Here is a 17279-nt window from a genome sequence, read left to right as displayed (position 1 = left end):
CTATTCCCAGATTCTTGATGTTTTGGTCTGTATGAATTATGAGTGCTTATCCCTTCCGTGACCTTGCAAGTAATTACGTGTTTTGTTTTTTTTCAAACAAGGAAACTATGAGTTTACACAAAAGCACAGTAGGCAAAACAACCGTTTCCTGACAACTGAAGCTACCAACCTGTCATACATGTTGATGTCTTTATTACTACTGGATGAGAGTTTGGTTGGATTGTGGGTGAAAAATGATGAGGTACACGGAGACACACTTTTATTTTAAATTAGTTTAAATATGATTTAATACTGGATTCTCCTGCAGGACCAGCACGTTTGGCATTGATTTCTGCAACTATCAAGGCCATTAATAGACAGATATACAGTTAATTAGTGAAAATGGTAACTGGAATCAATTTGACAAGAAAGATGGACTGTAATGAAAAGATATTAATGTATGAATGGCACCCTGGTACACTAGTTTTCCTGTTTTTTCTGTACATTTTCAGTACTTTGAAACAAAGCAGGATGCTGAAAATTGTTCATATTAGCGATTGATTTGTTTGCAACCATCTTTTTTGTGTTCCATTTTTTCTTTTTGTTTTAAATCACACGCCACCCTTTGACCTTTTGACCTGTCAGCTGCAGCATAGTGGCGACTAATTTGAAAATTGTAAAATTTCCAGAAAAAGTATGAGAACCACTGACAGACATCCACATGCTCACTGCCACGTCATATAATAGTTTTCAATAAAAAACATTTTGAAAAATAAACAAAGAAGAACACAGACGCTAACGTTACCCTAAACTCTGACAAAGCGGTATCCTTAAACTTGCAGATTACATTTGAGCAGACCAACACACTGAATAATCCATTCCTCACACCTTTGCTGCTTCTTTTTTTTTTCATTTTGGAAAGATTCCACCTTCAAAACTCTATCAATGAGTATGAGTCCTACTACACTGGTTCAACATGTGGAGACAGGCCTGACATACCTCGTCACAGATGCCAAACTGTGAGTAGACTGTCCGTACAGTATCTGGGGCAGGGGTTCAGCAAATGGCCAATCTGTTCATGCATACTTATTGCTCCGTTTATTTTAAGAACGTCATCTGGATTTTAAGCACAAGTGTTTATCCCCGATATACAGTATATATATATATACACATTATATATTTTTAGGGGCATCGCTATTTTTCGATTTGAGTTCATGATTAAAGCCAACGAGGGCTGAATCCGAGTCATTTCAGCCTTCGCTCACTCCTTCAGCAGCAGACATTAACACCCGGCAGTAAACACCCGTGAACATGAAAACTGTCCTGCCCGTATATCAAAATCCATCTAATCCATATGCAGTGACAATTTTATTGTGCTCATAAAATGCTCGCAACTGCCCTTAAGCACATTGTATTTTCAGCAGGCGGTTTAAAAAGGCTTAAATTACACTCAAACAACATCAAGATGAATGGATTGGCAGCACTAATGTGAGAGTGCTTTTTTCTTTTCAGAGAGGGAATTTTCCTCCCCGCAGCCGTGCCAAGAGCAGGAGGGGAAAGTCAACTCCATTCAACTATTTGTCAACTCCCTTTAGAAACATTTAATAGTAATAAAATTTATGGCTCTAGTTTCCAGAGGATACTGCCAGTGAAGTTCATCTCTACGAAAGTGGTTGTAAATGCTACCATTGTTTCACATTTTGATTTATATGTCAACCTTTTGCTGAGGTATTAGAATATAAATACTGAGGCCTGTGGGTATGAGTATGAACATAATGTATGTATGCATTCATGTATCTGTCACTTATTTATATATCCGCTACTCTGCCCGTCCATTCAGTCAATTCCATACTGTCCACGAGGAATAGAGGTTGGGGAAGATACACTCTCTTGTCTGTACGATGAGCAATGACAGTACCAGACAACTTTCAGGAATCCACTGAAGCAGCGCTTCCAAAATGGAGTTGCCATATGGCGGTGGTGCTTAAATGTTGCCTCGAGACAGGTTAGAGCATGAACTCATATGTCATATCTGTCAGCTATATTAAATTGCTATTAAAACTTCTGATAAAACCTCCATATCCATTGGATTAATATAAGAAGATGAACAGAACAATTGAAAAAAAGAGAGTCGCCATGTTAGGATTTCGGGACAAAGCCGAGTCATTTCAGGCGGCGATTTGCTCATTCCCTCCGTTTCAATTACCTTTGGGCTCTTTTTTTTGCCATTATTCCATTACTATCGAAGACACAATATATTATTAAATATTGTTAGTCATACCATGGATCACGGTTCAAAGTGTAAACCTTTATTGGACAGTGTAGAATTGCCTATAATAAAGGTCATTAAAACATGGCGTAGTGGATTGTGAAGCCGACAGTATGAGGGGGAAAAGGGGAATCATGGTCGGAGTGAGTTATGGACCATCGAGGAGCAGTAAAAGCCAAATGATGAATTAGTATGTATTTCTATTTTTTCTTTTCCCCCCTTTTCATCCTGACACAGGAAAGGAAATGCTCTTTGTTTTCTTAGGGACCTGCAATTTTCTCCTCGTCATCCCCCTTTAAAAATCCTCATGCTGAATCCTCAAGCCATCAAATCGAGGATTTAAAGGCCTTTGGCGGCAGTTATGGCTCCCCGCAGAAGCTTCCTCGTGATGCCGAGTGGCGACTCTGTTAAGGTCAGGGAGGAAAACCAATTTTGCAGAAGAAGAAAAAAAGAGGATATTCCAAAAACCTTGGCAAAACTTCCGCAATTCAGTTTCATATGGAGCATCAATCAAGCCCGTTGCTCTCTTTAATGTAATTACTGGCAAATGTTATAAATTTTGTGCAGATTCTGAATCGGGCGCCGAAGCCATCAGGGATAAACGCTTCCTTTGTACAGAGAGAGAGAGTCACATGAGTTCACTTTGAATTATTGTGCTTGATATTAATCATGAAATTCGTCAAAAATAGTCTTCAAATAATTGTATCCTTAATGTGGGTCTTTCTTGCATTAATGTGAAAGATTTTGTTTCTCTTTTTTTTTTAAAACCACTATTATAAAGTAAATTCAAGAAACTCTGAAAACCAAAGATCTACAAAGAGCTTACTTCTGCTGAATGGAGTTGAGGAGAAATAAGAGCAGCAACATCATCCACACCCTCACAATGCACATGTGTGCACATGTGTGGATTACATTATGCTCTGGGTCCTTCCAACAGAGAACCTGCGTAATTTATGAGGAAATAAATCTATCCCCTTCCTGACAATTACTGTAAGCCCCAACTCTAAAGGGTGGCACAGAAGAAAAGCTTAAAATGAGGGGGGGGGGGGGGGGGGGGGGGGGAATAGAGCTCCGTTCCTAAATCACTCAGCATAACACCACTGGGCTCTCCAGAGTTCTCGCTGTCAGTATCGAACAGTGAATATGCGTAACTCCGCATGACAACTATGTATCAGCATCAACATTAAAGCATGCATCTGTCATATCCCCAGTGAACCGGGGGGGTTATTTGTGAGGCGAGTTCAGATGCTGCTGGTGCTCAGCTGACAGGTGGCTGAGGTGACGATGGAGATGTGGAAGCCATATGCAAAAGAGAACATTGTGACACTGTATACGGAGCAGCTTCATAATGGCCCTGAGCTCATGTTTTTTAAAGATTATTATAGCCAGAGATATATATTTTTTTCTTTCTCTACACGTTGCAACAAATCACACACAACAGTTGTATTAAACACATTCAAATATACAGCGCCGGCCATTTTTCAAAACGTACCGAGGGGTCTTGAATTTCTGAAACCTGTTATTCCAAACCGTATTATGTGTCTATTTTTATAGTAATGTATGAAAATGTAGTTTTAGAGGCTTAAAATTAAAAAAATCCTTCACTGTCAACTTTTTTTACAAGCAAAATTACATTAATTTCATGCAGCTGAAAGCACACGGCCATTCACATGATCCGTTCCACAGTCTGCTTGATACTCATGCTGTGTTCGACTTTTCTGTCTACTTTAGCTTGTGAAATCAACTGTGTAGAACTGAAACAATTAGACCTAGGAGCAATGTTATATTTACAAGTGGGTCCCTGTTGTGTCAAGGTGACACAGTTCCTGTCCTGCAGCCGCTTCCATGTTTTTCAGGTGACTGTAATTTGTCGGTGGTAATGCGTCAAAAGAAAAAGCCACGTGCCAACAATGGCAGTGAAGAAGAAGAAACCGATGACGATATAAAATATCCCCCCCAAAAAAGTAAGCCAAATTTTTGGGAGAAAAATCACTTGAACTTCAAGTTGAGTTGCTGAGAAGCCCTTAATATTAATATAACTTTTACAAACATTTTGATAATCAGCCTATAATGCAGAAAAAAAAAAACATGTTGTCTTCGTTTTTTCAGCTATTAATGGTCAGCATGGCGTTGAAATGTGCAGTTTTAACTATTCTCTCCTCATGTTTAAAAGAAAATGATTGAAACAAAAATGATAATACTATTCAGAGTTGTGTTTACTGACTTTATACAAATCTTGGCGAGATGATTTCCATATAATACTGACACGAACATAAACCAGTCATTGTCAGAACAACAACAACAACAACAACAACCAAAAAATCTAGTCAATTTGCATAATTTGGAAAAAGAAAAACAAGGAAAACCCAGACAAAGGCTGCATTGTAGATTGAAAATACTGGAAATCGCCCTGATTTTAAAGTGTTTGCTCTTCTCACTCAATGTACAATGTATCCCGCCTCACTGCTTTCAAAATTGCCACCAGCTGTTAGGTTGTATAAGACCAGCAGTTGTTGATACAACTAGTTTGATGTTACAGCGGTGAATCCTCGAGCGGTCAGGAGGTATTCCAATAATCTGGATTTTTAATCCAGCTATAAGCAGTTGACCAGGTTAAGTTCTATTCCTCTTTCCATGGTTGAAGAGGCCTTTAGGTTAAGCAGCAGCAAAAAAAAAAATCCAGCTGGTCAATGCAGACCACCAGTGTGAATTAAAGGATTACAGGCTCAACAGACTTTCTAAGAAGGAGATGCTCAACAATTAGAAGCTGTGGATTTTGTTAGCGACTGAATTTCCTGAAATTAAGTCGTTACATCCAAAAGGAGCTGATGAGGTCACACCTGACAGGAAGGCCTGAGGCGAGCGACCCGACCACAACACAAAGGACCTGCGGCTCCGCTCCTGCTCGAGTCAGTTCTAAACTTTTTAATTGTTTTGTTTGATTTTTCAAAGTGACATTGTGTGTTGCGTCACGCCCTGAAAATATAACACGACGTTGTGCCGTCGGCTTTCATCGACTTGCAATAACTTCCTTGGATTCATTCAAAACGGTTGCAAGACATGGGTGTTTTTTCACATGTGGTGTGCAAAGCACATCTGCGTAGCTGAAACAGACATTGTTCACTGAAATGTGTAATATCCTATAATTGTGGATGAAAAATCAGCGGAGAAAAAAAAAGAGGCATTTTCTCAGGTGGTAAACGCACGTATGAAAGGATTCTTTTGGCAGACGCTCTTCCAACTTTTTCCAAAACAGCCGATTCACTGTTAACTAATCCCTCTGTGCCACGCAATCCAAATAGCCAGAGAAGTGTTGCTCCTGGCCGGCGGAGGGTCATTTAGTTAATGGTGAATGAATCTCCAATCCTGTGTAAACGTCAGCTCTGTGCAGCGAGAGCTCCTGCGGAGAGATTCTTGCAGCCTGTGCTTTCAGCCAAAAAGTCTGCGCTGTTCCTCAAGCTGGAGTCAAGGTCAAGGAAATAATGTTTGATCTGTTATGGCACTCTTATAATTATTTGGACCCTGGAGGAGGACCTTTTCTTTGGCTTGGCTACTGTCATCTAATATTTCACTGGAAAGATGTGAAAGCCATATCACAACTTGTGGTGGAGGTGCACTGCTGGAAATTCCTACATCATCTTATAAAGGTTATTCTCCCGTTCACTTTTATTTTATTAATTACTATTAATTTTAAAAACTCGCCAGGGTGCAAACCATTTGTTGGGCTTTTTCTTCTAATTCTAGGTTCAAGTTGATATTTTCCCCCTGACTATGGTTTGGCTATTGAACTCCCGCTTATCTGAAATCTCTAACAGGTTAATGTGAATAATAATCCACTTCCTGAGTCCGAGTGGAAATTCAGAACATTTTATATTTAATTTTGAACTTCAATGAAATACAACAATCCAGAAAAAAAACTGTTGTTTGAGGAGCAAATTACTGCATATTAGAATATGAGGAGTATTTTTCTTACTTTAACTGACGTTCATTCCACAATCTATTGTATTGTTTTCATATCGTTGCATTTTTGGGGCGCAAATAATGATTGTAACGTTTGAAGTCAGTGGATTATTCAATTACTTTTTTTCTCGACTAAAAAATGTGGAAAATGCCAAGCACAGAGATAGATTTTTGTGGGCCGAGACATATAAAGCGTAAATCTTCGCTCTGTTACATTCACCATGCCTCTATAAGTTCAGCTATATTACAAGATTTCCTGTCCTATTACTTACAAAATGCACGGTATCTGCAAAAGACTATAGAATTCTCACTTTACATACCCCTCAGTATTTCTCGGGCCATATCACTTCCACACTTCAGCAGAAAAAAGTCTGCGGGACAAATAGTTTATGATAATGTTTAAAATCTTTTATCATGTTGAATCCTGAAACAGATGAAGGCCAAGCTGTGACCCCAACTGGAGTATAGGAGGAATTCAGAAGTGCTGTTAAAACAATATATATTCATAAAAGCGGGGGTAAAAGTGAAGCCGGCATTATTTCATTCAATAAATCTCCCACAACAGGGGGAACCGGAGAGAAAGTGTCTAGCTTATGATGCAGTGGACTCGAGTATTTCTTTACAAGTGACGACTTATACGAGAGTTCGGCTGCCCTATATACGATGTCCTAACTTGGTTGGAGGAGCAAACACGCGTGTCCGCTTGAATGGGAGGAAGCAGAGGAGGCCTGGGAGTCTTCGTCGGTGGGTATTGAACTCCGAGGTGGGCGTCTTCGCCAAGTCGTGATCATTGCGATTTAATTGTTCTGAATTGCAGCTGGTGGTGAGTTACTGCCTGTACCGACAGCAGAATGACAGCATGGCGGGTTTATAGGGAGGAGGAGAGGATGGTAAAACGAAGGCCTGGCCAGAAGATCATCTGCAGGACCCGCCTGACAAGTCTTTGAAACACTTCCTATGTCTCACTTACGGCACGTACACACCGAGCGTGACTCATGCTTCATACCCGTGAGTCAGTCATGGAAGAAAAACACAGATACAAGTGTTCTACTTTTTCATGCTGGATGAAATTTATCACAGGTGCAAATAAATACAGACAATCCAAGTATATTTTGAATTATCAATTGAACCTATTTAGTGGAAAATATCTGGTTGTAGCCGTTTTCTGATTACTGGTAATTATGTTTCATTTTTGAATCCAGGATGCAGATGGTTTTGGTTTGATTAGTTTGATTAGTGCATCAAATGATATGATTAAATAATTTCAATGGGATTTTAACTGCTCACAAATATCCAGTTTAGATCAGGTTATACCTCTGTCATATTCGTAAGCTAATTCTGAATGCGTCTACAAGTTTTGACTGTCCATTTCAGCTCAGAAAAACGGACTACAGAAGCTAACTAACACAAAAAGTGAACATCATGACTGTGCACTCTGCCATCACTCATCACAACTGGCTCGCTATTTTCCTTCTCCCAGGTCTTTCGCCCCGTTTCTACTTTTCTCTGTAGCTCCCTCGCTCCCTGGAATGCCGTGCATTCCTCATTGTTTGCTCATAGCGAGCCCTCCCTGCGGATCCCGGCCCTGACTTTCCCAAAGCCGATATTAATATCACAGGCCATTGTAATGGAGTTATTTTCATGGAAGCCCCGGAGGAAGTCACGTGGCTATGATTAGTCCCCCGAGGGCGCAGAGCCTCCATTAAGCTCGTTGTTTTAACTCACATAACCATCAATGAAGTGGAAAAGCTGAGGAAGTAGCTATCACTCTCGGCCGGCTGGGGTGTTTTCTGAGGACCTATTTTGTTAATGGGGCCAGAATAGTTTCCCTCTCTTCTCTTTTCTTTGGGGGGTGGGTGGGCGGGTTATTCTTAAACTGTGGCTTGCAGAAAGAGCCTACACATGTGTGCATTTACACTGACCCACCACCATTAAGATTGATAGCGATGGGATCTGGTGGTTAACACACTGTTTGAAAAAAAGGGGGAAAAAACCGGGGAACAACATAAGGAAAAGCACAAGGACTCACACACACTCAGCAACTACACGCAAGGGTGAGCTCCAATGCATCTGCCATCAGGAAGACAACTTGAGTAAAGATGGAAAGAAAAAGAAAAAAAGGCACCCTGGAATACATTTACTCTGTCAGGTTCCTACTTAAACACACACGACTGAGAAAAGCAGACACTGCCACATGCACGCTTCCTCTCATAATTCTGTTCACCTCTCGTCTTGACCTAAAAGCCACTGGACCACTCCACCACTGGGCCACTTCCGAGGAAACAGGAAGAACTGGGCCCAGTCGAGTGGCTGACAGCTTTCAGATGGACTATTGGTGATATCGACCATGTTCGGAGGCTTACTGTGAGGAAGTGAGGGCTGTTCCCACTCGGCGAAATGTAATTACCCAGAGAGGGAGCCCCAAAGAAATGACCTTGAACAATAAGGAGAAAAAAAAAGGAACTTCCCAAAATTATGAGAATACCATTCAAAGTTTTCTGTCTATATATATATAATATAATTGTGAAATAAATGGAAGATATTTTTAGGGCCAGTTAAGAAGTTGCTATAATGAATAAAAAAAAAAACTCCTCCAACTGTATAAAATACTTCATGTTTTTACTTTGGATTACTCACCGTATATATCTTCCTCTGAGTTTTGACAGTGACCCGGGTCGAAGAGGGGTCACGAAATGGCTCAAACATCCATCAACTCTTTAGGAAGCAGGCATGCCTGAAAAAAAAACAGGAACTGGTTGTCAAATAAGAGCCGGCTCTCTGCTGTAAAATGGACATATTGCCCGCTGAAGCAGGAATGTTCCCCAGCAGGCCATGGGCTTCATAGCTGCTCGCCCTGCTGTCTTGACCCGCTACCCTGAATCACACGGCTGTGTTTACAAGTCAATGTAATTTGGGGTTTAATGTAAAACTCACTTGCCAGTAAATAAATCTGGTGTTTTTAAAAAAACTGAGTAAATACCAAGTTGGTCACATCATCGTGCAAAAGGAAGATGGCTACGACCTTTCATTCAGTCACATCTGCATGTCGTCCAAAATGATGTAAGCAAGTTCCCATCACTTTACCTTATTAATGTCACTTCCATGTTGGGTGTTGAGCTACATAAACACCCACACACATGTTAATAATGCACACGCAGCAAGACTCTGCGTGGGCCCCATTTGACCTGCGTGTGTTAAAATGACACACACACAATATGCCTTCTGACCCCCCCCCCCCCCCATCGTGTTCCCCACGCTGCCCGGTCCCAGCTGGGCCCGGCCGGGGGAAATGGAAGATCCACATGGAGTTTGTGACACCGCAGCCCTCGTCGCTTTTCCCCAGTCGCCGAGACCAGAGGAGGCCGATCGGCCCGCTGCACATTAACTGGAACAGGTGCAGTGAGCGGGGGCTTGTTTTTCCTCATTGGCTCCTCAGGAAATCATAAAGCAAATATATTGCTGGAGGACAGTTTTTGGGGTGCCCTGTGAGCAAACTGAGAGGGGAAATGGATCAACGAGCGGCCACCGGGGACAGTAAATCAACAGGCTAAAAGGAGAGCTGAATGTACTGTGGAGGCCCCGGGAGCCCAGCCCAAGGCCAGGGCCTCTGTCAGTCAGAGCCTGGTGTTAATGTCAAAGCCAGCTGGACCTGGCAGCACACGCCTATAAGGAAATGATTGAGCTGTCTGTGTCAATCGGCAGTGTACCACTAGAGGCCATCATGTCACAGGCCAACATTTTGGGAGACTTCAAGGTTGTGTGTTTTTCTTTCAACCCAAATTTTCTCTTTCATATCTTTCCGTGGCCTTGACATCGGGGAAAGGATCGAGATTTCCTAACGTGTTCAAAGGAATCCCAGAAGCCGTTTCGGGGGGGGGGGGGGGGGGGGTTTGCTATATTTTTATGACAATGTAAACACGAGTCTTCTTTCGGAAATAAAAAAAAGTTGAGTCCAAGTCATGCGTAGCGAGATTTATGTATTTCTGTGTCAAGAGCCTTTTTCTAGGACGGCAATAATGCAGTTGAAAATGTAGGAACCTTTCCACACACTCTTCGGAGTAATGGGTCATCACTAATCGATTTGTCCTGCTTGTTTAAACTCCAGTGAGATCTCCCCGTCTCTCTGTCAAATGCCTCGGTGCACACACATTTCTCACTGGCTGGGAAACGTTCTCTCTGCTACTGCACTTGATTCAATCATCGTCAATCAGGAACATATGTCGCTCCCTGCCCGGCTACGCCTCACCCTGCCCACTGCTCCCACTGCTGCCACCGTATTCAGTGCCACACACACACACACTTTTTCTTTCGCCTAGTTTACAAATTAGAGCAGCTGCAGGTTCACTGCTACTTCATGCAAGGCCGCTGCTGCCATGGGAGGCCTGGTTCAGCCCGGTTACCTTGTGAATGAGGCATTATTATAAGCTGGAGACGCGAGCTGGTCCAGCCCAATTTTTTTTCTGATTGAAGGTTTCAACACATCATAGAGGGAAACAGCTGTATTACAAATTAGTACGTTCTCTGTGACATTGACAAATGTGCTCCTCGGACTCGGTAGAAGCTCAGACAGTTTCCAAAAGCCCTCCGCTCTTGCCCACCTTCCCAGCAAAGACACCTCAACCACCGATCAGACAGACACATTCACGCACACACATCTTGAACTGGCAAACTTGCCAAAAGAGGCAGGGTAAGAGTGTGTGATCACTCCGCTTAATCATCTGTCTGTCATTCTACTTACGGTTGCCAAAGTACATATGCCGGGTGTTGTGCAACACAATATATATTGTTGAGAGACAGCTATCAGGTGTCAAGTGACCAAGCGTAAATCAAGCTTAACTTTGTATGCTGATTGATTTAAAAGCATATTGGGGAAAAAAACATACCAGTGACAGCAAAAAATAATATTCTGTTACTTTTATAATTTTGACTATGTGGGCACCGAACATCATGACGAAGTCATCATCATCTCCTTAATTTTATTTGAGTTTTAATTTGCCCATTTCATACAACGTGATGATTTTATGACTAATCTGTTTTATTGTGCTGCCAATGTAAATCACTTTGTAATGTGGATTTTGAAAAGTGCTCCATACATAAAAGTTTACTACTATTACTATCATCATTATTATTATTACTACACTTGGAACTATGGCTTGAGATACCAGCCCCTTAGTGAAAGGGAACTAAAGGACAGTTTAATTGTGTTTGTGCAGGTTTGGGTCGCTGCTGGGCATCCAGTATGAGTAATAGATCCATGAATTTTTGAAAGCTTATTACAGTAGATTTTGCACAACAGTCTATTCAACTAGGAAGGTTGATTTTATAACTTTGTTAAGTTATTACTGTAGCACTACTGGACAATTGCTGTGTGAAGTTGACGTAAAGGTCAAACAGTTACCATAATTGCTGGATGCATCTTGCCCATATCCTCAGATTTTAAACATTGTTTGATAAAGTGGTGTGAAGCATACTTGGGCCCCCAGGAGTAGGATAGTTAAAAGGAAATGGAGGATTAATCTAGATAGTTTAAATGGCAGTATTCAAGATGGATGATCGGACTAGCAACAAGTTCAAAAACTCAAACAGCAGACAATCTCAGGAAGGAACACAGATCACCACAGTGATTGTTCAATCTGAGAAAGGGAAAAACACAACAGCAGTACTGGTAAGTGCTTAACAGAAAGCTTTTTTTTCACTTTACACACTAATTCTATTTGAGGACTCACACTAACGGTATTACAGGTAATTGTAATTATGTGGCGAGACTCAAATCCACAGTCCAGTTTGCACTCATATTATTCTTATCTCGTGTCAGTGTTTTGAAATCCTGCAGTCACAGTAACATGTGGTTTAGGAGAGAGAGAGTGATTACCCCGATGCCCACTAGGTATTTTGCAACTTAAACGAAAAACTGGAGAAGTGAGAAGTGAAACTACTTTTGGGGTTGTGCTGCTGGAGCAGCTGGAAAGCTGCATGTTCCAATGTTAATGTAACAGGAAAATAAAAACGGTACTTCCCCATTTTTATACTACATGTAATTTTATACTTAATGAAAATAAGGTAATGTCTGCCACAGGGGTGGGTTGTAGAGGCGTAATCTATAACGTGCTGAAGGGTCAGTTATGACTGTTTTAAAATGTTTCCACTAACACCCTCTATCTGTAATGAAACAGGCTCAGTTTTAAGGTCATAAAGCTGGTCACTTGCAACTCATTATTTCCCCAGAAAACTATATTGATACCGCAGCATCTTTACTTCCTCATTCTGACAATGACACATTGTGACCGTTTCCTGTTTTATTATTATCAGTTACAGGCTCGCCAAAGTCAGACAAAGAAAGATCAAGGTAACGAGAGTAGACACTCAAATGTCACTGTGATATAACTGTGAAAATGTCATGTTGATTTTATATGAAAATCATCTTGCTGTGATCGATGCCGGTTGGTCAGCGGGATAACCATTTAGTCACCAAAGCAACCAAGTTCAAAAGCTCAGGTCTTAAAAGCCACGCCTAATGATAAAATGAGGCTACAGACCACATGCTAACTTTGAAGAGGAGAGCGGTGGGCTGTTTTTGACATTTTCAGTTTACTCTCTGCGGGCCTGTGATGTGCAGCCAGGCCGGTTCCTGAGGGAAAATATCACCGGGCTCGAAGCACAACCAGCAAAGAGGCCCGATGTTATTCTTTCTGCCCTACAGAGTGGCAGAGACAAGCTAAATATCTACCCATAAATTTGACCCGGTGTAAGTCGGTCTGCTGGCGGCGCATCAGTGGGGTGTACCTAGAGTGTGCCAGGAAGCCAAGCCCCGGTTACCACAGAACTGCTCATATATCTGACTCCTCACATCATTCAGCCTCGCTCGCCGCAGGGTCACAAGCACCTGAAATTGACATTATGGAGTGTATTTTAAAATGAGATCAAAATGCTGAAACATCAGTGTTTAAACATGCCATTGTCAGATTCAATATGATACATGGGTGCTATTAGTGTAAACAGATATGGTCGGTGCCGATGGTTGTAAACCCCAAGATGTTGCTACTTGAGCCAGCAGACCCCACCTAATGTTGGCTTGTATTCACTTTCCGTCTTTGTCTTCAGCAATGGAAATAAAACACTGACATTTCATTCGATTTACATCCTTAATGATGTATTTGAGTATGATATACATCTATATGAGCATCAGTGATTCAACATGCATATTCCTCTCCAATGGTCGGCTTTGTTCATTGGTTAGATAAAACTAAATGTGGGGGAAAATACTACACCAACATCAATCCTCTTCCTTCATTCAGAGCAACAGCAAATTAGTATTAGGCAATATCTTAAGGGGTGTAAGGAATAGGGATAGAGTTGATTTTCTCTAACCAATCAGTGAGTGACAATCTGCTTTCATCAGTTATAGTTTTATATAAAGTTTTGCCAGCAGCTGCTAATGACCGTTTCAGACAATCAAATAAATATGCACGTTGAGTAGCTGCTATCTTTGTAATTTGAGAGTTACACAAACACGTCAATGTCATCACTTTCTTCTTTGGCTAGCTGAAAGCCAGATACAGTACATAGGATGTGCATTATTATCTTTGCCTACAGAGTTCTGATAGGGCAACTGTCTCTCCACTCCACTGAAATAGCTGTAAATAAGCACAACTTTTGATCTATTTAAATCGCTGAACAAATCTGAGGTGTTGGCGATGAGTCAAAGCTCTGGGATCAAGCTACGTTCTGGTTTCTATATAAAGTTACAGTTGCTGGTTTAGTTTGGCTTAAAGTGGCCATTTCATTTTCAGTCTGGATGACTGAAGTCAAAATGTTTATTGTGATTAAGGGGGAAAATGTACACCTTGTATGAAAAGCTGTTAGTTTTTACAAGTAACTGCAGAAACCAGATTTCATCATGAATTTTCCAAAACTCAAACCTAAAACAATAATGGTTGAAAACCATGTTCAAGAAGATTATTGTACTGGAGAAGTTTCAGTAACTTTCCACCCCTCATCACAGGAGTTTTATTTATATATTGGCTTTAGTATATATGAAAAAGTGCTGCACTAATCAGTCAGCACATTTCCCTAGCTGACAAACCTCCCTCCGATTTGCAAGGTTTTATGTTGACACAACCACCATCACCATCATGACAAGGCATGGTGACTGGGCTGCGTCCAATTTCTTCAGACCGAGTTGACAAACAGTCACAGTCTCGATTATACACTTTTCAAAGGAAGCGAGGGCAAGGAACTATTTTAGCCAATGCAAAACCACATATTTCAAACACATTTCTGCCAAGAGCGTAACACAATCTCACATCCCACTGGCAAAATTAATGTTTATGAGTATTTTTAATGGGCTACCTCAGACCCAAGCTTTTTAAAATTATGCCAGCTCTACCAGAGCTTGTGAAATGATTTCAGAGCTATAAAGGAAGCATTATGTTCTACCACCTTCACTATAATTGAGAGCAGCTCCCTTCAACAAGTCAAGTGAGTTACGGCAATGATGAAGAGGCTTCATTATTGAGCTTTTAGTAAATCAGTGCTGAGGCTTCTACAGTCGGGTCATTTAAAAATGTAGAAAGTGCACCGGTTGAGGTGTTAACTGAAGACATTCAGTGTGATGAACTCTGCCTGTACAGTTACACAGTTGTTTGCACTTGGAAAGCTAAATACGAGTTAAAGGTATTTAATTTTGGACACACTGAGCAGACATGTGGACTCATATTAGGAATACCCATTCAGGTATAGAGATTGGAGCCAAGAACTGGTTCCAGGTGAGAGTCAGTTCCAATTTCTACAAACCTTTGGTATTGTATGTCTCCAAGCTTACTGATTCCTTTCATCAATGCCGGCATCTTTCACATTGCAAAACAAAAATGTCAAACTCACAATAAAAAGAAGTCATGACGGAGAGGAAGAAGTGATCAAAGCATGGTTTCATTTCATTAAGGAAGGTAACAGCAGTGCTAGCTGTATTGCAGCATTTTCCATGGTAGAGTGAGACTCTCCCAGAAAGATGTACCTCTTTTCAAACTAACACATTTTTTTTCCACACATCTGTCAGAGTTGTGTGGACATGTGAAAATAGGGGACACACTGACAATAATCATTTTAAATAAGGGCAGAAACACTAGCCATCTTATATAACATCTTTCTATGCAACAAGGCCTTTAATTCCAAAGTTGCCATGTTCAGTATATGACACTCACTCTTTGGCAGCTATTGCTCAGGAGCAATTTGTCGACTGATCAAGTCAGTGGCTCCACCCCCAGCTCTTCCGGTCCACAAGTACGTATCCCTGGGCAAGATGCTGAACCCCAAACGGCCCCTTATGATGTAGAGAAACACTCTGTGTAGCCCAAACATACAATGTGCGTGAATGTGACCTGTCTGTAGTATAAAGCACTTTGAATGGACATCAAAATAAATAATCCTTTAACATTAGTGCCAACCAGGCAGGCTTGGCAAAAAGACCTAAGAAAAAAGATAATCTCAGGCAGTTCTCAGACTACAGCCCGTGTTCAGACTCATAGATAATAAAAATGGTGCATTGACGTAGAAAGCTTTAAAAATAGTACAGTATATTTTCAGAAAACAAAACATTTCAAACTTTACACAAACATGTTCCTCTTGGGTCTACTAGCATTTTGCTAACAAATCAAATCTGCACCACACCAGCCAATTGTGACTCATTTGACTTTGCATAAAATCCCGAAGCCAAAATAAGCACCAAAAAAACGGGGGAAGTTTGGGTCCTGAAATTCTGTTTGCATCCAACACTGAGCGAGGATAGGAACTGTTGCTCACTGTGAAAGTATTTACACTTGTTAGTGGATCGGAGGGAAGTAAAACTGGGCTACCAGTCATAACAGGAATCATTCATTTTAATCACCAAGCACAAGAGACAATGGAGTTTGTCTTGTTTCCATTGGTGCTGAGACATTTTGAAAAGGGTTGAGACTTTCACAGTCTATACTGACATCAGAACGAGGCACAGTTCCTGCTGTTGGGAGACTAATGAACAGCAGCTTCTGTTTTTTTAGTTCTTAGATTTTTTGCAGTCAATTGATTATAACATACAAAAGCTGTCATAGTACTAATGGCAGGAAAAAATAAAATCTATCTCATTACATAAGGTATGGTTTCATTCTCACTGTAGACTACAATTACTCCCCCCAAAAAAATTGATTAAAATCCTCACAATATACATAAATGAATACGAACTGTCCTGATCAACGGTTTCCAAATATTCTCAACTCTAACAATATCAATTAAAAAACACCCAAGGCAATACAACCATGATAACAGTGGACTATCCACTTAGACAAAATGGTTGAATTCCATGAAGGTCACTCACCTCTCAGCAGTTTAACTTCCCACAGTGCCCCGAGGATGGAAAGACCTGGACATGAGAAGTCGGTTGAAAAGTCACTAGTTTAGCTTTAGCTCTGCTGCTAACTTAGATCTGCTGCTAACTTAGCTCTGCTGCTAACTTAGATCTGCTGCTAACTTAGCTCTGCTGCTAACTTAGATCTGCTGCTAACTTAGCTCTGCATCCAACTTAGCTCTGCTGCTAGCTTAGATCTGCTGCTAACTTAGATCTGCTTCTAACTTAGCTCTGCTGCTAACTTAGCTCTGCTGCTAACTTAGCTCTGCATCCAACTTAGCTCTGCATCCAACTTAGCTCTGCATCCAACTTAGCTCTGTGCTTATTTAGCCCGGCAACTTTACAGGCTAACTCCAAACAAATCTGTAAAGAAACCTCCTTCATCTCAGTGTTACCATGTCATCCTAAGCACTCAGGTTAGCCTGATTTGTAGCCTCTCCAACACCTGTTGGTGCCTGTTTTCTAGCCCGCCCCCAAGTCAATCAGCCAATCAGCAAGTTAACAGCTCACCTGTGGCGATCGACTGTATGTCTGATACAAATATTACAAATTTAGATTGATCATAAATAACAGTTCTGTTAGCCTGCTGATTTTTCCATGAAATAAACAAATAGAAATAAAAAATGTTCATCTTCTCTTAAATACATTAAGCTTATGCTGGAGTCCCATTTGTTTTGTTTTGATTGGATTTTT

General features: G+C 41.0%; 1 long non-coding RNA gene across 1 annotated transcript in view; it reads right to left on the bottom strand.

Moving 5' to 3' along the window:
• LOC118290296 overlaps positions 1–17062 on the bottom strand; it is a 29085-nt gene extending 12023 nt beyond the window's left edge. The window contains exons 1-3 of the long non-coding RNA XR_004786385.2: positions 16982–17062; positions 16557–16601; positions 8846–8942 (exon numbers count right to left, since the gene is read on the bottom strand). This is a non-coding gene — a long non-coding RNA (uncharacterized LOC118290296). The remainder of the gene's footprint in view (positions 1–8845; positions 8943–16556; positions 16602–16981) is intronic.
• Positions 17063–17279: the final 217 nt, after the last annotated feature.

This window comes from Scophthalmus maximus, chromosome 18 (assembly GCF_022379125.1).
Source record: "Scophthalmus maximus strain ysfricsl-2021 chromosome 18, ASM2237912v1, whole genome shotgun sequence".
NCBI classification, from domain to species: domain Eukaryota; kingdom Metazoa; phylum Chordata; class Actinopteri; order Pleuronectiformes; family Scophthalmidae; genus Scophthalmus; species Scophthalmus maximus.
This window is presented reverse-complemented; position numbering and strand designations above follow the sequence as displayed.